The sequence below is a fragment of the Silene latifolia genome, chromosome 3 (assembly GCF_048544455.1).
Source record: "Silene latifolia isolate original U9 population chromosome 3, ASM4854445v1, whole genome shotgun sequence".
NCBI classification, from domain to species: Eukaryota; Viridiplantae; Streptophyta; class Magnoliopsida; order Caryophyllales; family Caryophyllaceae; genus Silene; species Silene latifolia.
Genome location: NC_133528.1, coordinates 68,986,516 through 69,010,503, shown reverse-complemented (window position 1 = coordinate 69,010,503; position 23,988 = coordinate 68,986,516). Strand labels below are relative to the sequence as shown.

The window sequence follows — 23,988 nt, the reverse complement described above, 5'->3', positions numbered from 1 at the left end:
CCCAAAATCCTCCTCTTAAAACCGTGTGAAATGGAGAGTTTAATGGGAAGATATTTTTCTTCCCTTTATTCTCCTTTTTCGGTTTCACCAACTACCAAGAATAAGGAGAAAATCTTCTTATTTTTGGTTGTTCTTAAAATGTATATAAATGTGTATTATTTATCAATTGTCATATATGTCGTCCTGTATTAATAAGTTCACACACTTAATACCGGTCCGTCATCATTTATTATGACAATATCGTATAATATATACATTAACTATAAATATCGCATATTTATAATTTGCTTATTAAATATAACTGGTTACGTTTAATTACAAATTAACATCTTAATTCGTTTAAGCTAACATTATATACATTAATTAAATATAACAGTTTATATTTAATTTACGAATTAACAGTTAATTCGTCTCAGCTAATATTATTTAATTGGTATTAAATAATCGTCTCATCATCACATTGACTAACTGTTTAGTCAAATACATGAACTAACCTTTTAGTCATATAAGGCATCAATGTGATTATATTTTCATACAATCACATCTCTCAAACACATCCTTTAGGTGTGACTTTTAGGGACCAGTTGATCACCGCCATCAGTATGATAATAACGTCAAACTTCTAGCAAGCCAACCGTTATTAAGTAAACGTTAATCAACTGATAAAATACTAAGTATACCCTTGTGCACCTATAAGAGATTTATATATGTTATCACACTAACTGTGGAGGACACAAGCTCCAACATATAGGCAGCTTCTTGGAACAAGTTACAGACTAAGAACGTGCATAGGAGTATAATCAAGCATGGTCAATGTTGCAGGCCTGAGGACTGTGCTAGTTTTCTTAGACCAGTCAGTGAAGAGGAAGTTAGGGAGGCTATGTTCAGTATACCTGATATTAAGTCTCCTGGACCAGATGGTTATAATAGTAAATTTTTTAAGGATGCTTGGGGGGAGATAGGGGGAGAGGTGATTGCTGCTGTCCATAATTTTTTCCAACAGAGAAGACTGTTGAGCCAAATTAATGCCACAAACCTTACTCTGATTCCTAAATGTGACAGGCCACAGAATGTCACCCAGTTTCGTCCCATTGCCTGTTGTAATGTGGTATACAAGGTGATATCAAAGCTTATGTGTACAAGGTTAGCTGAGGTTTACCAAATTTAGTGGATCAAAATCAGGGGGCCTTCACCCAGAGTAGAAGCATACAAGAGAACATTCTAATTTGCCAGGATCTAATAAGAATGTATGAGAGACCAAATGCTTCTGCTAGATGCCTGTTCAAGATTGATTTGCAAAAAGCATATGATACAGTGGAATGAACCTTTGTAGAGCAACTGCTGAGCAGGCTGAAATTCCCTATTGAACCATCCTATGTGTAAAAAGCAAAAGTTGGCTTGTCTCATGTTTGCTGATGATGTGCTTATGTTCAGTAAAGGGGATGCTAAGTCCATGATGTTGCTGCTACAAGCTTTCTCTACCTTTTCTAAAACATCTGGACTGAATATTAGTGCTACCAAGTCTAATGCTTATTTCAGAGGGGTCCCTGAACATATTAAGCAGGATATACTCAGGTTGTCTGGGTTTTCAGAGGGTGTCTTGCCTTTTAAATATCTAGGAATGCCAATACAGACCACTAGACTCAAAAAAGTGGAATGTGCTTGCCTGGTTGAGAAGATATGTTCCCGGATACACAGCTATAGTGCAAGAAAATTTTCTTATGCAGGGAGATTGGTATTAGTGAAGTCAGTGCTCACTTCTTTGCATTCTTATTGGGCTTCTATGTTTGTGTTACCCAAAGGCATTATTAAGGCAATTGAAGCTACATGTAGGAATTTTTTATGGGATAATGGCAATGAGTATAGAAGAGTGCCCTTGGTAGCTTGGGATAGGGTGTGCAGATCAAAAGAAGAGGAAGGTCTAGAGCTAAGAGATCTAGGTGTGTGGAATAAGGCTATGGTTGGAAGACTGGTAACATGGGTAGCTGAGAATAAGGATACCATATGGGTACACTGGGTTCAACATAATCATCTCAAAGGGAAGGATTGGATGAACTATAATCCTCCTGCTAGCTCAAGTTGGGTATGGAGGAGGATATGTAGTGTTAAGCAGGACATAGCTCATGGGTTTGTGGATGGTAAGTGGGTGGTTCAACCAGAAGGGTATACTCCTACAGGGTGTTATGACTGGCTCAAGGATAATAGACCTACTGTACCTTGGCATAAGGTGATTTGGAATGTATGGGTTGAACCAAAACAACAATTTCTGGGATGGTTAGTGGCTCAGGGTGCATTAAACACCCTTGATAAACTGCTTCAATATGGTCTGCAGGTGGAAGATCAGTGTTTCCTATGTGGACAGGCAGAGGAGACTATGGCTCATCTGTTCTTTGACTGTCAATACAGCAGAAGATTGCTTAGGCCTATTCATAAGTTAACTGGGTGTCAGCTGCCTCAGTTTAATAGCATTTCTTGGTGTGTCACTAGGGGAGGGTCTAAAGTCCAGCAGGGTGTTCATGCAGCTCTTGTGCTTGGAGCTATGTACAAGGTCTGGTTTCAGAGGAATCAGTGTAGAATTGAAAGGATGATGAAGCGTCCAGAATGGGTTGCAGAGGAGATGATCCAGGTTGTTAAGACTAGGATCAGAGGTAGAGAAAAGGTGACTTTGAGATTATCTGATGTAGATGGGCTCGTCCAGTCTAAGCTCGTGTAATTAAGAGAAGAACCTCATTATATTTTCCCCTTTTTATGATATATATAATACTCACATTTCATCAAAAAAAAAAAAAATTCCAAATGTAATTCACCAGCAATATTTACTTTAAAGCTACCACTATGTATTTACAATTTGATTTTCTACATAGGAGCACAATTAAACTCTTCGTATTATTCACCTTTATACTTATTACTGTTTCATATTTGTAATAACAGATGGTGCAAATCTCATCACTTGTCTGTGTTACCATGGAGGGACTATTATAGGCAAGGATGACACATTCGAGTATGTGGGTGGAACTTGTCTCGAGGGCACTTTAGATATATTGAAATTATCTTTGAAAAACGTAAACACCATGGCTAAGAAGTTGTATGGACACCCGGGAGCAACATATTTTTATCGCATTAAAGGTGTGGGTATGCAAATATTATGCGATGAAGAGACTTTAGAAGAGCTGCATATAGAAGGGGTTACACATGGGGCCATTGAGTTGTATTTGGATGGAGAAACTCTTGAGGAAGTTAATGTGAGAAATGATTTCTCATGTGAAGTTAGTCTCAGCAACAAGCTTGAGATTCCAGTACAAGTCAGTGATGTAAAAATGACTCAGACTCGGGATGATCATCATGAGGATATTGCAGAAAATGAATATGAGGAGGTATGTTGGAGTGATCCCGAGGAGGTTATTGATAACGATGATGCTGGAAGCAGTGATGATGAGTTTATTGAGGTGCAAGAAAAGAAAAAAATGGATTTTGCAAAGAAATTCTTCCGGAAAAACTCAAATCATGAAACATAAATAAATAGAAGAACAAAAACAAAGGGTTGGAGGGATTAAGGATGACTATTGTGGGGTAGATGAGGATGATTCTGAACTAGGTGAGCAAGAAAATTTTTACGAAAGAGAATCCGATGATGAAAATCCATTTAGCCCAAGTGACGAAGAAGAGAGTCGTGAAGTTGATGAAAAATGTGGGTGGCCTACGTATGACCATGATACACCATTTGGTTCTGTGCAACTTGAGTTGGGACAATTATTTGACAAAGTTGACGTGCTTAGAAAAGCACTAATCTACTATAGTTGCCAGACACGTAATGCTGGGATCTATTGTCATAATGAACCAAAGAGGGTGCTTGTGAAGTGTAAAAGTTATCCGAAATGCAAATGGAAATTAAGTGCCAGATATTCAGAAGAATATAAATGCTTGCAGATAAGATTTATCAAAGACATTCACACGTGCGCACCGACCAAGATTAATAAAAGGACTCAAGTTTTTTTAGTCTTGAAACCTCACATATTACGGCCTATTCCTCAATTCCATATGTTTTATATATGTTTCCTGCCTTTACGGAAAGGATTCTTAAATGGTTGTCGTAGAGTACTGGGTTTGGATGGTGCATTCCTTAAAGGCTATTGTAAGGGTGAATTGCTTTGTGCATCTGCTAGGGATGCCAACAATCAGATGTTTCCTGTTGCGTGGGCTATAGTTGAATCAGAATCTAAAGAAAGCTGGTCTTGGTTTCTTGAGCATCTCATTAAAGATTTAGATATACAAACTGGAAATAAATGGACGTTATTATCTGATCAACAAAAGGTGTGTGTTAGTATAATTCTCTATAATTCTCTATTTTTAGCTATGATATTGCTTATATGTTATAATATATTACTCTATTTTTCTACATGGTTTACTCCCAACAATAGCGAAATTGCTACCTGAAGCGAAGCATAGGCTATGTGCAAGACACATCTTTACTAATTGGATCAAAGTTGTTAAAGGCGCTCCCTTGCACAAGTTATTTTGGAAAGCAGTGAAATCCTATACCGAGGAGGGGTTCAATGATGCAATGGATGACCTAAGACAGCTAAGCCCAAAAGCTCATCTTGAAATGTGCTCAAGAGACGTGAAAAGATTTTGCAGATGCTTTTATAAACGATGGGCATGCACTGAGGTTACTTGCAACAATATGGCGGAGACATTTAACTCATGGATTCTTGAAGCTAGGGAGAAGCCTATTTTAACCATGCTAGAAGAAATAAGAAGAAAGGTTATGTCTAGGATGGTGGAAAAAAAAAGTACAAGCTACCAAATGTACTAGCGTTGTTACACCTAAAGTAAGAGCAATAATAAATGATCAAATGCAAGCTACGAGAAATTGGAAAGCTATAGAGGTAGGCCCAAATGTGTATGAAGTGGGGCATACTCATAATAGTGCATTGACATTTGCGGTCAGGCTAGATAAAAGTACATGTACATGTAGATATTGGGATGTGAACGGAATTCCTTGTGAACATGCAACAACTGCTATATGCCTGAAGAATGAAAATCCAGAAAATTATGTTGCATTTTGGTACAGCAAAGAAGCTTATGAGTCATCCTATGCATTCTCTTTGGAGCCCTTGAATGGCCAAAGCATGTGGAAGAAAATTGATGGGAGTGTAATTTTACCAAGTGATCCTAGAGTCAAATACGGAAGACCTCCTAATAAAAGAAAAAGATCATATGGGGAAGGCAAGCGCAAAACATATGCATATAGGATTCCAAGAGGAGGACAACAATTATGCTCAAATTGCAAGGAGTCTGGACATAAAAGTAGCACTTGCAAATATAAAGTACCTGTACACAACAACTAAGGATCAAATCTTGCTGATTGGAATACCGCCACCACTAGTCTGGGCACATTTCAGTTGACTCAATTATCTGCATTTCCATTTCTCTATTTAGGCATCAATAAGACAAATATCTATTTAAGCTTCTTAAATTATAAAGACCTTGTTAAGTGCAATTTTGACACAAGTATCTATTGTTGTTATTAAATATCCATTGTTGTTGCTGTAGTTAAATACCAGTCGATAACTATAGTACAAAAACTTACAGGACCAGACCAGCACTCATCACAGTAAATTGACCACAGTTCACACAATTAACAATTATAGTATGAGATCATAATGAGTCATTGCCCCAAGTCCCCAAGACTCTTAAAGGAAGATGTGTAAGGGTAAGTAATTTAAGAGAAGCCACGTTCAGTGGACTCATGAACCCATCCATATGTGAATGCCAATTTTATTCATCAAGTTTCTCCCCACTGGTATCTTGCAGAAAACCATTGAATTGCTTGTCATTATGCTCCTTAAAACCTTATTCCTCTCCACACAATATTAATAGTTGAATTAGGCACAGATCTTTTAAATTCTCACAAAATGATCTCCTTGAAAACAATAGTTACCTCAAAAGGTACCAATAATCAGTATATGGACATGGATAGAGATCACAAAGCTATAACAAATAACAGTACCCCGATCGAAATCACATGAACCAGAAGTCTAGGGAAATGAAGAACAGATGCTACTTCTCTGAGACTGGCAAAAAATTTATAGAACTAGAACAAGAATTTTACTTGTGTTTGTGACATTACCTGCAAGAATCCTTTCCAGCTCCGACGGTTCAATTTGCTCAATTCGATCAATCAAGCCCGAGGGTTTAGCTATTGAGGTATTTTGAGCTCCGTAAATGTGTTGTAGATCATTCCTTGGATTTATACAGTAAAATGGTAGAAATTGAGATGATTTGGGGTAAATTAGGTTTTGGGTTTACTTAGTAAATGAAAGAGAAAGGGAGTTATATAGCTACTTGTGAATTAATAGCTTTAGCAATTGACTTAACAATAAACGAAGGAGGCCATTAATGGAGTATATGAGTAGATTTTTCGGAGGATTGATGGGAATGGAAATGAAGTAAGTGACACAGAAGAAACTTAGGAAAGTTAGTGTAACTGTGTAAGTGGTGTATAGATTGTACATATTCCGTATGATTATAATATACGTATACATGTTGCTATACCATGAGATATTGGTGAGATTTTGAATGGGGTTTATGTTCACTTTATGTATAAGTTATGGGGTTAAATTACTCTAATTGAAAGTTAAGAGGGTCGATTTCACAATTGCTAAGAGTTATGGGGGTCAATCACCACTTCCCCGGTAAAATTAGTGGTTGATTAGTGAAGGTAGTGAGGGAAAGTATTTAATTAGCATTTATCCCCTACTTTTTGCACTAATCCCTTGCTTTTTGTCTTCAATATCAACCCTTCATCTCATCTTTTCAATGGCCCTAAAGAGGACTTATGGACTCAATGAATTTTGGTGGACTCATTAGATCTCCTTTATATATATATATATATATATATATATATATATATATATATATATAGATTTAGGATCCGGTGAGAACGACCACTCGGTGAGAACGGTGAGAATAGGGATGGCAGTCTCACCCTGACCCGGTGGATATCCATCCACCCGAAATTAAATGGGTGGGATATGGATGACGATTGTTTTTAGAATTTAGGGTGGGATATGGATATGGGTGAATTAAGGGTGGGGTATGGGCATAGTCTATCACCCATTTAACCACCCGGTGGATATCCGAAATTAAAGTTTAAAATAATTTTTACAAAAACTAATAATTTTTTGGATTAATAAGATAATGCCTTTAAGTTTCTTTTGGAAAAAATATACAAATTTTATTGAGCTTATGATACAAATTCTATTGGGCTTCACAAATAATACTACTACCTAATAATGTGTGCATAAGACGAATTTTAGGTGACAAAGACAAAATGCTTTGATCTTAGTCATGAGACATTGAGAAATTGAGTTAAACTTTGATGAAGAGATATGTGTTCTACATGAATGGTATTTTCAGAGTAGTTTTCTAGTCAGTAAGGACTTGCAATTGTCCTTCTGCGTTTTATACGGTGGTAATGCTGTCATTGGTACTTCTACCTTCTCAGAGTATTGTATGATATTGTTTCAAATTTTTTTCCATGATATATTTGCCTTTAAAATTTTATATGCGTGAAAATATCCAACGGGTGCTCGCTCCACCCGCTTCACCCTGTGGATATGGATATAGATGGATGAAAATATATTAAATGGATTAGGGTGGGATATGGATGACCGATATGGATATGAATATAGCTTCACCCCATCCATATCCCACCCATTGCCATCCCTAGGTGAGAACGAGTTATAATCATTGGATTAACATAAAATGATCCACGGCTGATGTAAAAACAAATAAAACAACACAAACGCTCATCAACTAAATTCCACGCAAATAAACCAACACAGTCTCTCCCTTCTCTCTCTACCTTTTCCTTATTTCTCTACATTCCATAAAAATTCCGCTTGATTTCTTCAGTAAATGATGCAATCATCAACTAAATTGAATTAATTACTACAAATTATTTAATGAAATTGATGTACATCTATTTAATTTTCAAGTTTTACAACATAATTTATGTATGTATCAAGTAATTCTTGTTGATTTTGTTTTGTTTCGTCATGTTTTACCATCTTGACGCCGACGCCGGTCACCTGTGTCTGATCATGTCACCTCCCTCGCCTATATCTCTCTCGGCGTCCTCCCAACCCACTAGAGCACCGCATCACCGTCGTTTCTGGCATATTTCCGGCAATCATTACAAGTTACAAGTAACCCATTCGAAATATTCCGACGAGTCTAATTACGGTGTTATTCAACTAAAATTCTTTTTCAATTAGATCTGACATTGAATGTTTGAAATTCAGTGGATTTTGCGAGTTGGTTGGAGGGAGCCATGGTGGCTTGTGCTTGATTTCGTTTTTTTGCAGGTTAATGTCGGGAAAGAAGAGCGACAGTGGTGCATCGAATATGGGCTTGGTTTGGTGATTCGAGTTGTGATGATGTTGGTCGTACAAATAGTGGCGTAATTGAAGAGTGTTGCTGCTTCGGTGGAGACGGGGCTTGAACTTGCCTGAGTTCTGGGATTATTGCAGCTCGTTGGTTGTGCTATACCTGGCAGATTGCGGTGTACATGTGCGGCGAACTTGCATTAGCCAGTATGGGTGCTCGATTTTGGCACTATGTCAAGGAGCATGAGACTGCAAATTCCAGCCGCAAGCGTTGCGATTGCTTTGTAAAGGTTTTCGAATGTTATCACCACCTCAAATTGAGGCGGTATATTAGTCGTGATTGTTGCGAATTAATGAAGAGATTGATAGTAATTTGATACCCCTGCGTCGACATCAATTTCTTGCCCGAATCCAGCAGAGAGTTCTAATGGTTATGATATTTTTTAGTTAAAATTAGGTGTATACTTTTTAGATGATTGAACTGCTTGGATAGTTTGGGATAAAACGCTCGTGTTTTCTCAGTATTACCTTAATATGAATTTCATTGTGACAAACTTCAATTGCGTCAAAAATAGGAAAAGTGCACTACTGAAATGGGCAAGATACATAGATATATAATATATGTCGTCTGGACTGATGTGAATTTGTGATTCTCAAGTCTCTAGAGTGTAGGGACAAATTTACTTCTTCAACAATAAGAACTTTATTTGATGACTAAAATAAACATGTATTTAAGTGGTTTTTTTTTTAAAAAAAGAAAAATGTACATAGTAAAGAGAAAAATATACTATAATGTATCTTAGATTCATGTAAAAAGTGTACCTATGATAGTCATATTATATACGTCATACATTAATTATATCGTAGAAAGTATCCTTAGGATAGAAAAAAGTGTATCTATATTCTTAAAATGTATATATAGAATTTGGGTAAAAAGTGTACCTACGATAGAAAACAGTGTATCTGCATTCCTAAAAGGTGTATATAGAAGTAAGGTAAAAAGTGTATCTAGGATACAAATAAATGTATATAGAATTTAGGTAAAAAGCGTAACTAGAATAGAAAAAAGTGTATGTACATTCTTAAAAAATGTATATAAAATTTAGGTAAAAAGTGTACCTAGATAGAGGAAAAAAGTGTACCTAGATAGAAAAAAAAGTGTATCTACATTCTTAAAAAAATCGTAATTATCGGTCTTGTTTTACGTTAAATTTCCTTAATTCGCATATCCAGATCGCTCGTCACACATGCTGCAGTGTACCTAGATAGAAAGAAAGTGTACCTAGATAGAAAAAAAGTGTATCTACATTCTTAAAATGTGTATATAGAATTTTGGTAAAAAGTGTACATACTTTAAATAAAAGTGTGTATATGAAATTTGGTAAAAAAAAAGTGTATCTACATTCTTAAAATGTGTGTATAGAATTTTGGTAAAAAGTGTACCTACTTTAGTTAAAAGTGTATATGAGAATTGGTAAAAAAAAAAATATCTACATTCTTAAAATGTGTATATAGAATTTTGGTAAAAAAGTGTACCTACTTTAGTTAAAAGTGTATATGAGATTTGTTAAAAAAAAAAAGTATCTATATTCTTAAAATGTGTATATAGAATTTTGGTAAAAAAAAAGTGTACCTACTTTAGTTAAAAGTGTATATGAGATTTGGTTAAAAAAAAAAGAAAAGAAAAAAAAGAAAAGTGCACCTTTTATATATATATTCTAATGTATCTAGTGCGTTCTCACCGTTCTCACCGAATGGTCGTTCTCACCGGATCTCACCTCTATATATATATATATATCACGTTTTTTTTTTTTAAAAAAAAAAACAAAAAGCTGTGATATTGTATCTAGTCCACGAGTCCAGTAAAAGAGTATCACAAGTTATACAAAACAATATCACACATTACAATAAACAATATCACTGGTTGTACTAAACAATATCACGAGTTATACTAAACAATATCACAGTTTACCCTTCTTACGAGTACATCATTAAAACCAAATTGAAGTAGGGACGACTACCTATTTGTTTAAATGATTTTAAACCTGATAATCTTTATACGGTTTTACAACTAAGTTCTCATTTGATCGCATCAATGAAGATGGTTTTGCTGTTATCACTATTCTAACTGTAATTTTCATGTCATCTGAAGAATTACGCGGAAACATATACTCTGTATGAACTAAGAAAGACAGCAGACGACTACAAAGGGTCCTATTATAGATGGAATAGGTAAAGAAATGACCGTGACGGAGGGAGTATATTTTTAATCCTATTATATTTCGCATCCTTCATCCAAGCTTTATATCTATTGGTCAGGAAATCGGACGGCTACAAAGGGTCCAAGGCGCAGCTGCTATAAGTGCTAAAGATGAGATGGCCAGATTATCCCGGCATCTTGAATCACTGCCCCTTCTAGTGAAACATCGTATAAGCTGCATACGAACAACAAGAAAACGAAACATGGAGGTCCAGAATTATGCATATTCTAAACAAATGCTTGATCTCCTCTTCTCAAAAGCACCTCCAGGTAAAAGAGAGGAGTTGAGGAGCTTGATTGACTTGTGTGTCCAAAGGAGTTTGACCAACAAGTCCATGGATCCCGTGGAAGACCCGTCTCAATTTTGTGCTGCCACTCTTAGTCGTTTATCGACCATTGGGTATGATGTTTGTGATTTGTGCGGGGCGAAATTTGCTGCCCTATCATCACCGGGATGCATCATTTGTGGCATGGGAAGCATCAAAAGATCAGACTCTTTGGCAGGACCCGTTCCTTCACCATTTGGCTGAGCTTATCGACTTTTGGTGTGTGATTTTTCAGAATCTGAATTTTGTTTTTGATTTTGTGGATTGAGAAATGGGTTTTTCGGGGATAATTAATCTGGTGGTTTCACGGTGAGTCCCTTTAATGGTGGAGTCACCTGTCCAAGGATGTTTGCGTGCGTCGTGTATGGAATCTACTTGAGCAGATTATTTTTGTATGTCTGCTGAATTTAATTCAATGATTACTATTGTTTGATGTCCTGCTAAACTGTTATTGGCTCGATTGATCATATAGTAGTCATTCTCAGTTTGGCCACTTTTAAGTTTGACTGCATGCCTTTTAGGAAGGGTCATGACTAACCTCCCAGAGTTCCTCAATGTATTGCACAATTTTTTTCGGCGATGTGTCTAATGTGTAGCTTCGATCCCTTAATGAAATGGATGAGTCTTAATATAACCAAAGCCTTTTTTTTGCTGTACAATTTATCCTTTTGTCAAAAAATATTCTTCCTGACGGAAAAATCTTTCCTATTGTTAGAACGATGTGGCGGGGGAAGTGATTCAGCCGATCGAATCAAGAGATTCAAAGCTGGTGACAAAGTCGTGGCCCTCCTTACCCCTACTGTAAGTTTCCCTTGCTACCCCGTACCCAATTATAACTGATAAAAATTATCGTCACCAGTACTATAAATGATGTAAAATACGTGTGACTGATATTATTTTGTATAGCGTGTGATACTTTTTTGGACTCACGGGACTCAAAAAGATAAGTGGACTCACCGGATCTTGCCTCTCTCTCTCTCTATGTATATATATATATATATATATATATATATATGTATAGATTTAGGATCCTATAAGAACCCCCCTTCCCATGAGAACCTCATGTTCAGAACTTTTATACCGAATGTCCAAAATCTTTAAGATGCTACATTCCAAGTTGACACATTCACAATTCCCTACAAAGTGGTGAAATGTCGTTACGTGAACTGCTTCTCGACACCAACAAAGTCTCTGGCTTTGTAGATGCTTCGCTAATATCCAAAGCATTTTGGCTATGAATGAATTATTTACTTAGTAAAGCTTAAAACACCTCTCACTTCTCAAGATGTTCCTAGCCTATCACCGCAACATAAAGCTGAGAGAATTTTCGACCTCTTCGATTCCAAGTGGTCCTACAAATCTGAAAATTACAGGAACCTTGTTGCTGTCACACTACTAAGATTCTTCTGGAAGGAATTCGCATTCACTGCATTACTTGGTGATTTTTCTACTGCGTGCCAAGTCCATAGAAGTCCTCACTACCCATCAGTTCAACTTCAATTCCCAAAAACTCGGAATGCTAATCCGGACAGCATTAGTTACTAATTTGTACAAGAAAAGGATAAAACTATCGTGATCGGCTAGGCAGGCTGACGGAGTTCGACAGATTGTCAACTACATGGTTGTTGACAGTCAGCAGCTCTCTGATATGATGCTTTAGATCCACGCTATCTCGCAACTTCTTTTCCAACTCTGTGTCGCCTTAGTTCTCATCTACCTTAATGTCGGTGGAGGTGCCATAACTGCTTTTGTAGGAATTATTGTTGTCATGACGTTTGTGGTGTTTGGTACAAGCAGAAACAATACATATCAATTCAATTTGATGACTCATCAGGATACTCGTTTTAAGACTACAAGTGAAATGCTTCTTCTACTGTTTAATTATATTCGTCTTCCAAAATGATTTATTTGAAGATGATTCAAAATCTCAAATTTATCATAAAATATTTGTTTAAGACAGTCTTACACATGTTCATTGGCAAGAAGAGGGCCAAATAAATCCATGTATCTTTGGTACAAAGGTTCTGAATCTTTAGTATAATATTGTTGTACTTTTGGTACAAAAGTTCTGAACCCGAGGTTCTCATGGTTCTCATGGGAAGAGAGTTCTCAGAGCAACTCCAATGGATAGCTACAATCTCTTGTAGCTTGGATTTCCGTCTCATCATTTTAAGCAACCCTGCTTTCCGGCTACAAAGTCGTTTAGTGGTAAACTACAATACTATGTAGCTTGCATGGGTCACACAAGTTAAATTACTATTTTAACTTTAATTTTATTCAATTTTTACACTATATTATTCAAAGCATTAAATTTCAAGCATGTAGCTTGTGCAAGCTACATTAGCTTTCAAGCATACATTACTTTTTTTCCCCAATGGTTATATTGTAGCTAGGTAATTTATGTAAATTGCAAGCAGGTCCAAAAATTGTACCATTGGAGTTGCTCTCATAGGATCTCAACCCTATATATATATATATATATATATATATATATATATATATATATATATATATATATATATATATATATATATATATATATATATATATATAGGAATGGGATCATGTGAGGATACACTATCTTTTTGAGGATTGAGGATTTTGTTACAATATCACAGGTTGTTCAATACAATATCACGGTTATTCAATACAATATCACACTAAAAAACACTGTGCAAAAAAAAAAAAAAAATTATAATTTTTTTTTTCAAAAAAAAAACTTTTTTTTTGGCAAAGGTCAAATTTTTCGTGATATTGTATTGAAGAACATGTGATATTGTATTCACTAATCCTCAATCCTCAAATATTTAGGAGTTCTCACCGGATCCCGCTCTCTCTCTATATATATATATATATATATATATATATATATATATATATATATATATATATATATATATATATATATATATATATATATATATATATATATATATATATATATATAGAGGTAGGATCCGGTGAGAACGACCACTCGGTGAGAACGGTGAGAACGATGCCTCCTACCCTATATAATAATATATCATACATAACTCACGTGACACTCTGACTTTCGCCGTTTCATTTCTTTCTCTACTTCTCAACAGCTATAACTACTTTATTCATCTTCATCTTCAAAAGTCCATTACTAAGAACAAATCGACAACAATTCATCAAATTACAACTATAACTACATCAATTATGATTATTAATTAATTTATTAATTTAAGTTAAATTAGAACTATAATTACATCTCGAAGAAAACTCCGATTCAAGTTCCGAAAACGATTGCTCGCATTCAAGATCATCGTCAGCAAGAACGGTGACGTAATATCCATTGGAATACACGATTTAACCTCCAACAATTCTGCTCGACACCTGACGTTGTTTGTTTTTATTGTTGGAAACGTCGTCGTTGTGTAAGAATTCTAAATGTTGCGGGGTTGTCTTTCATAAAGAAGAAAGAACATGGAAGTATGTTGTGGCCAAATACGAGCAGTAATGGGGACTATGACAATCATTGATAGCAATGGCCAATGGGAGTGTTTGCTAATTGTAATTTGCAAGGTACTAATTGTGTGTAAGTTCAATTCATCACATCCATCAGTGCGGGAGCTAATCGAAATTAATGTATCTGGCTTACTTATTGATGTATCTCAAACCAATTTTAATGTATCTAGTAACTAAATTTGTGTATCTATGTTAGGAAATGGGAATACAGATTTGGAGATCGAAAATGGGTAGGCGATGGTTGTTCACTCAAGAGCCTTCCGTCTCTGAGCTTTTCTCCTTCACTCTCGGTCGCCTAATTCAATGTAACAACTCTAATTTTTAATGTATCTAACCACTATTTTAATGTATCTAAACATAGATACACAAAATTACTTACTAGGTACATTAAAATTGCTTTGAGATACATCAATATCGAATCCAGATACATCGACTTCGTGTAGTGCAAATTGTGCGAGTTGGCGGCGATCTGGTCGAGAAGTTGCAAATAATGGAGCTATAGCTAGGAGGAAGACGGTGAGGGGCCACAACTTGTCGAGTTGCCTGACGAGTCAGCGAGTCAACCACGAATTATAGCAAAACAAATAAGAATGAAGCTCAGACAATCATGAAAACTTACGAAAATGAGATCGATTATTCGATTAAGGAAACTAATATGAGGAAATCGTAGATGAATGATGATCTTTCGTCGGTGTTTTCGCACGATTAACATCCAGTTTGATGAGAAAATTGAATTAAAAATGGTGGAATTAAATTGGGGAAAAAAGAAGGGAGATGCAATACGCAGAAAAAATGAGAGGAGAGAGAGAGTGTGTTTCAATGCGTAAATTTGTTTTAAGTGTAAAAAGTAAGCAATTAATCAGTCCGTTCAATTGTTTTAAATCTTGTGGTTGTAATTCGTTCTCACCGTTTGCACCGAGTGTTTGTTCTCACCGGATCCTAAATCTATATATATATATATATATATATATATATATATATATATATATAGAGAGTCGGGATCCGGTGAGAACTCCTAAATATTTGAGGATTGAGTAACGAATGAAATATCACATCATATACAAAACAATATCGCGAGGAAAATTGACAAACAAAACCACATAAAACTCCCAAAATCAGACAATCGTTTCTCTCTCTAAAAAATCCAAAATCAATCTAAAACATTTCAAACAAAAATATACCACAATCCTCTCAAAAATCTCATTGAAAATCTGCGAAAACCTAAAAATTCAAACATGATTTTAACTGTATTTCAACATCCTAGATTTATTCATTCATTAGATTGAATAATCTCACTAAAAATTGCGCAAAAATTTGTTGAGGTACATTTGTTTCTCGTTTTCTTTTATTTTTGCGATTTTATTTCAACGTATGTAGTGTTAAATTGATTTTACATGTTAATTTTGTTCGAAGTTAGTGTATGTATGTTGAATTACATGAATTTAATAGGATTAAATCAAAAAAAGTGAACTAATCTTCAAGTTATTTAGTGTACTTTCATGTTCTTGCTGTAAATTTCTAAATATTTTACTTATAAATGATTTTAAACGTTTTTCGTTCATAATATCGACACATTGAATCAATTATTATCATCAATTGAAGTTGTAGTTGTTTATAAGATGTCTTTTTTTTTAATCGCTAAAATTAGGGTTTAATATTGATCGATTGTGAAAATTAGGGTTCAACATTGTTTAATTGTGAAAATTAGGGTTTCATATTGTTTTAATCGCGAAAATTAGAGTTTAACATTGTTTAATTGTGCAAAATTACAGTTTCATATGATAGAATTGAAGTAATCGTTTGTGTTCAGTAAAATGAGTAAAAAACATGTTGGCTATGATAACGGAAAACGTGTGATACTGTTGTTTGTATGATGTGATACTTTAGCGGTACTCTATTTTCATACATTTTGGCAGGTTGACTACATAATTTAGTTGTAAAATGTCATCAAGGCACTAAAACGTTATAGTATGGTGTTTTCGCAGTAAAATGTCACTGATTTGCAGTAAAATAATGTAAAATGTACCTGTAAATGCTGTAATATGGTGTGTTTTTTATATTTGTTGTCTTTTCTTTTGTTTGAAAGATGATACTAAGATGATGTTTTGTACTTTGTTTTCCTTTTTTTGCAGATTTCTTCGCTTTTAATTTGAAGGTTACTTAAGAGTATGTGTGCATGCTGGCGGAGTCTATAGTGCATGATCAACTAAACAAATCATGCTTTTTTATTCATTTCTCTTATAAAGACAAATTCTTTATTCTTAGATATCGTTCCAAGCGGTTGTAAATTTGTATTTTTTTTTTCCATTTTTGAGTTGGAATGTAAAATAATGGTAACAAAATTATAGTTGTATCAGGATTTACCTTTTTTTATGTTATTAAATAGAAAATATATGGTTTCTAAAGTATTTCATTTTTTTGGTAAACAATATCACACGTTTGTTTTAACAATATCACAAGTTTTAGTAAACAATATCACGCTTAATTATAAAAAAATATCACCTTTCATGACACAATATCAAATGACTTTGAGAACAATATCACACTATTAGTTTAACAATATCACAAGATGTGGTAAACAATACCACATTATTGGATTAACAATATCACAAGATGTGGTACACAATATCACACTACTAGCTTAACAATATCACAAGATGTGGTGAACAATACCGCCCTTATTGTGTTAATAATATCAAATGACTTTGAGAAACAATATCACAGCATATAAGATAAAATATCATTGCTTTGAATCTAAACAATATCACAAAATTACAACAAAGAATATTAATTTATAACGACTACAACAGATTACTATCCTTCCAAAATTACATCAATCAATGCATATTCAATTAAAGTTCTCAAACACAATCTGAGTACACAGATTAGTTCCTTTCTCTTCCTCTACCTCTACCAATTTCTTTTTATTATCCTTTTTGGCATCTTTTTTCAAAGACAATCTTCAACTTCTTACTTGACGGTTGTTCAACCTCATCTTGTTTTAAACACCAAGACAAACCGTTTCATACAACCATTTCATGACCATGACTCAAGTTAATGCCGCCACCTGACTATCTACTCAATTTTCAAGAACTCAATTACATCAAACCATTAGTACGACACTAATGAAGAATATCGAGACTTCATATCCCCTTGAAAGTAACACCGATCCTTAGCTTTATTTCTGACTTGGTTTTATCAATTAGCTTCTCTGGACGCATCATGAGACTTCATATCCCCTTCAAAGTGGATCTTCCATTCTCAATAAGCAAACATGTGAGAGATATACAAGGATGCAAAGTAAAGCTCGTCAAGAGCAATGAACCATACTGTGCCGTGGCGTCTACTTCCACTTCATCGATGATCCATCTCAAAGAAAGAAAAGATGGCCGACACATTTACTCCGCAGGATTCTTCACCTTTAAACCGCTTAAATAACCTGGTCTATCCAACCAACAATTTAGTGGGACAAAGTCCAACCTATTGTACCAATAGAAGAAAGTGGATTAATAAAAACTCGAAATAACAACAATTACAACATCGTACAACATAATTACACCGATTAAAGCGAAAAAACAACAACATTTACTACATTTTACAAAAAACAACAACTTTATATAGCAAAAGAACTATATTACAACATTTGGAGCAACATTTTACATTTTTACTTCAAAGCAACAACATTTTACAACAAAAATACCAGACACAGACATTTAGAACAACATTTTACATCATTTTACTTGCAAAACAACAACATTTTACTGAATTTTACAAGATACTTTACAACATTACACGAAAATTGGCATCGTTTTACAAAAATTCGGAGCATAAACAATGAGACCTTAATTTTCAGAAATACAACATACATAATTATAACGTGTGATACTGTTAAACATAACATGTGATACTAATAAGTATAAGGTGTGATACTAATTTACATTAATTAGCTAAACAACCATGTATTATATTATATTTCAATCCGTGATACTATCAAGAATGACATGTGATACTATTAAGGATAACGTGTGATACGGATTCACACTAATTAGTTGAATAATACTAGGTAGTTAGAAAAGATGAACAACAAAGATAACACATACAGAAATTGTTAATCGGTACTACTTGAATGAAAACTTGATTAAAACACAAATCCGAAGAAAATAATGCTAAATATAGTGAATATACAAAGAGAAGAAGAAGAAGAAGAAGAAAGAATAAACATTAAACGAGATGATAAGAATACATCAATTAAAAGAATATAGGATCAATTAAAACAAAAATTATAATAGTTATGTTCAAATCATAGAAAAAGAGATCATAACAAGACATCAATTAAAACGAAACGAGATGATAAAATTACATCAATCAATTAAATTAAAACGAAAAAGTTGATAAAAATAGATCAGTTAAAAAAGAAAATAATGATGATCAAAACAAACTTAAGTGCCTATAATTCAATAACAAAATTAAAATTTCCAATAAAAAGGAGAGTGAATCATACCTGACAATTCAATTGCTAGAAGTAATGAAGAAAAAATCAAATTGTATAACTTGTATAAGAGGGAAAAAGTTGACGGCGAACAATTAGGTCGACGCAGGAACAACATCGCATAGAAAGAGAAAGAGAAAGAGTAGAGAGAAAAGTGATTGAAAAAGAATGAATGAATGAGTGGTCACTGGCTATTAGAGTATGTATAAATATATCAAATTATAAAATGACGAATATACCCTTACTATTCCGCGCACATATCAGCCATTGATCTTTTAGATTTGACGTTTTATTTAATCCTCAATCCTCAATTATATACCTTATACTCACATGATCTCATTCCTATATATATATATATATATATATATATATATATATATATATATATATATATATATATATATATATATATATATATATATATATATATCCTAGGTAGCACCAAAACGGACACGGACACGCGACACGGCATCCCATGAAATTTAGGACACGGGACACGTCATTTAAATTTAATAAAATATATATTTTATAGTTATTTATGTGTGCTTTTATTTTTGAAAAAGTATTGAATATTAAATTTAAATAAGTGAAGGTAAAACTTGACGTTAATTATAACTCATTCTCATTTCCAAAACCAAAAACCAACTTATAACCAATCTATTTCGACATCTCATTACTAGTCTAAAGAACATCATTTGCCCCCAATTCAACTTATTTCCTCACCAAATTCAACCATATAACAATTCACGTCATTTACCTTAAATTCAACTTGATTCCGTGTGAAGGTGTGTCCAAATACCATGGACACGGGTCAAAATACCATGGACACGTGCCTAAATGAAAGATGAAAGTTAGACACGGCTTTACAAGTGTCCGACACGTTTTGACGTGTGTCCGACGAGTGTCGTGTCCGACACAGGAAGGCCGATTAGGAGGAGTGTCCATGCTACCTAGTATATATCCCTATAGAGTCGGGATCCGGTGAGAACTCCTAAATATTTAAAGATTGAAGATTAGTGAATACAATATCACAAGTTCTTCAATACAATATCACGAAAAATTTGACCTTTGCCAAATAATTTTTTTTTAAAGAATTTTTTTTTTGCACAAGTGTTTTTTTTTTTGTGATATTTTATCGAATAACCTGTGACATTGTATTGAAGAACCTCTGATTTGTAACGAAATCCTCAATCTTCAAAAAGATAGTGTATCCTCACATGATCCCATTCCTATATATATATATATATATATATATATATAGAATCAGGATCCTGTACGAACTAAATTACGGTGCGAACTGTACGAACTCAATAATAGCCTTAGATTAAACTAGATCTATGGTCCCTATTAACACCTCCAATTACCCCGACTCTTCCCACAGTCCCACACAATTATAGATTACCCCCATCTCCTTCATTAACCTCTCGCATCCCTAAACCATCCTAACCTGTCGGCGCCGACAACCTCGCCGGAGCAAGCCGCACGTGTTACCTGCAACGGACAATATCACTTAAACATACCACCACGAACTTCTTTTTTATTCACGCAAACCACCACCTGTCACAACATAGTCGTGGATCTCGCTGTCCACATCACCGGCGACATGTTTTCCGGTCGATAGTTGTTCGAAATCGTATTGCCGGCATTACAGCTATGACACCACCAGGTATGATTTTCCAATGTAACACTTCAATTTTTGTCGATCTAGAATACAAATAAGAAACTTAAAATAAAGTTCGGTGTTCTCCCCTGGTTGCTCGACAAATTACCCTTTGTAATTGATGGTGTGTGGCTTGGGAGTGTTTGTTGGGGCGAAAAAGAAGAGAGAAATGTGCCATTGTCGAAGATGAATCAGCGACGATCGGACTAATAATGTGGTGGAGCGGCTCGCCGTTGTCAGGAAGGTTCTGGTGGTTAATACGGTGGCAACGATTGAAATGATGGGTGTGGTGTTCGTTCAGGGTGCGTGATGGTACTGGTGTCGTATTAGTTGGTGGTGGTAGGGGTGGTGTAGGTGGTGGTTAATAGTTTAGGCCGTTCGGGGTGGATACATGAAGTATAGTTATGGGATACATGTATGAATACGGCTAGATACATTTATGATTTATGTTTCTAGCAGTACTGATAAGTGTATCCGGCAGTATTAATTTGTGTATCTGGGTAGTTCTACGATTTGTACATTTGTTTTTCGTAGCTATTGATGTGACCATAATTGGCGCATATTTAGCCCCCGAATTAGCCTTGTTCCCATGCTTTTTAGTGCTTATTTGGGTCATTTCTTATCTTTAGTTCTTTGTTTTGCATATTCTTTGAGATTTTGATCCCTTGGTAGGAAAGGAGTAAGAATCTTGCATTTTCATGGCAAAACGAGACTAAATTGATCGAATTCAATGACCAAGCATCAAGGAGAGACAAGATTAGAAGACCTTTGTACATATCATAGTAGAAGAGCAATGTTGAGAAAGGATCCTTAAGTCCCCAAGGAAATCCCCAAGGAATTTATGAAGAAAAGGGAAGAAAAGAAGAAGATTTGTTGCTGACTGACAATCCGAGCGGATTGTCACCAATCCGTCCGTCCCGCAGCAGCACAATCCGAGCGGCTTTGCCACAATCCGCTCGGATTCCCCCTCCACAATCCGCCTGGATTCCCCTGAATCCGCCCGGATTCCAACGCCAGAATCCGCCCGTCCCGACCCTATTCCGCCCGGATTCTAGCACAACACGGATTGTCTTCTCCAAGCTACGAAGAAAGAAGCCCTTCTCTCAGAAAATACCGGCTCCTCCTTGCTCAACTTAAAAAGTGTAATTACTAGTTTAACCCTTAGTTAACCCTAATGCATCCTCCCTAATTTCCACTATAAATACCCCATTAGTCTAATTAGAGGAGCATGTTCTTCTTATCAATAATTAGTGTAGTTAATATCAATCAAATCTCTCTTTAATATTATAATCAAGTATTAATCAAGTTTTAATCCAAGTTTTAGTTCTTCAATCTCTCTTTTGTTCATCCTTTATTTTGGGTAATTGAAGATTATTTTGGGTTATTGTTGGGAGATTGACAACCTCTCAATCAAGCATTCAAGTACTTCTATTATTCTTGCTTTGTTATTGGAATCATTAGTAGGTATAATCTCTTAATCCCTTTTTAATTATTGTTAATTACTTTCATTTATTCATCATGTTTCATATTGTTGGTATGATTGACAACCTTGCTAGCATGATCAACATGATAATGAGTGAGTAGTCTCTTAGCTAGGGTTAATGGGTGATTAGGGGAAACCAACATGGGGAATGATTCATGCTTAAATTAATATGCTTTCATGTTTTATTTGCTTGCTTGTTTTGATCTCAACTCATGCACATGTTATATTTGATGAAATGCTAAGCCTATGAGTCCTTGCATTTACTATCATCTCCTATCTTTTCAATGAGACTTATAAGATATAACCCAACTCGAGTCTCAGTAGACCATGCATGTTGTTGAGTAGGGAAGATTAAGTCGACTTGTAGGTGTTGTACAATCTAATCGATTCGGCTCCGGGACCCAAACTTTCCTAGGATTGTAAGACATAACCCAACTCAATCAATCACAACAATAATTGCTTGCTTATAATTTGAGAACATGTTTGTATGATCATATCTCATGATTCCCCTATGATCCCATGACACCCTAGTGCCTTTAATCAATTGTTTACACCCCTTTAATTCATCTTGCTTGTTTATTTTCATTGCTATTTTAGTTTTGTAACCTTCTACATCAACCCAATTTGTGACACCCCTTAGACACCGCTAGTTACAATAGAAATCTCATTTCAACTCCCGTCCCTTGGGATCCGACCTTTACTTGCCTCTTTACTAATTGTAGAGTTGTTTGTGGAGCTATAAATTGTGTTTTGATTCGACCGTGACCAACGACCACATCTTAATTTGTGAACACTTAGCGGGATCGCATAAAAAATGGCGCCGTTGCCGGGGACGGTGTTTGTTTGATTTAGATTTCTTTTTATTGTCATTAGTTGTGTCTTTCTTCGCCTTGAGGAAGTAAAACTCCTCAAGGTTTGTTCTAATTGTTTTCGAGTTATTTGATATTTTGCATGTCTAGAAGGTTACAAGGTGATTTGTTACCTTTTGACCGTGAAATCGAAAGAACCTTGACGAACAATAGGAGACTTGTTAGGAGGAATTTAAGAGGTATTAGTGAAGTTGTTCAACCCACTAGTGAGTTTGTCAATCCTTTCGCAATAGAAGGAGAAGAGAACCCATTACACAATACCCCACAAAATCCACCTACAATGCCAAAATTCTCGTCACACTCCGTACCCACCGAGGAGAATCTACCAAATGGTACTCCTACACCGCAACATCTAACCGGAAATTTTATTGCCAAGTCCGCCTTCATCCAATTAGTTGAGAGGAGCCAATTCGGGGGGATGCCTAGTGAGGACCCTCATTCTCATATGGAAACCTTTTGCGACTATTGTGATGCAATCTCTCAAACGGGCGTGACTCAAGACCAAATTAGATGGGTCTTATTTCCTTTTTCCTTAATCGGCACCGCGAAGCAATGGTTGAAGGGCCTTGATAAGGCCACCCTTGGAATAGATTCTTGGAAGAAGTTGGCTCTAGCTTTCTACAAAAAATTCTACCCACCGGAAAAGACTAACATGCTAAGAGCTCAAATTACGGGTTTTAAGCAAAGGGATGAAGAGTCTTTGTATGAAGCTTGGGAGCGGTTCAAGGGAATTTGTCGCTCATGTCCTCACCATGGACTTAGCAAATGGTTTTTGCTACAACAATTTTGGAATGGTTTATATGAAGATTCTAGGAACATTCTCAATATGGGATCAAATGGAATGTTCACCGAAGTTGATGACAATCAAACATGGAACAAGATTGAGGAAATGGCGGTCCATAACTCACAATATAGTAGACCCCGCAAGGCTACTAGAGGAGGAAAGCATGAAGTGGACTCCGTTACTCAATTGGGTGCTCAACTTAGTGCTCACATTGACACAATCAACTTGAAGTTCGAAC

The 23,988-nt window shown here is 35.3% G+C and overlaps 1 non-coding gene across 1 annotated transcript; it reads right to left on the bottom strand.

Annotated features, from left to right (window-relative positions):
* Positions 1–23,618: 23,618 nt before the first annotated feature.
* LOC141650660 (small nucleolar RNA R71) lies at positions 23,619–23,725 on the bottom strand. Its single transcript, XR_012546680.1, has one exon. It is a non-coding gene; the product is annotated as a small nucleolar RNA R71 (small nucleolar RNA).
* Positions 23,726–23,988: the final 263 nt, after the last annotated feature.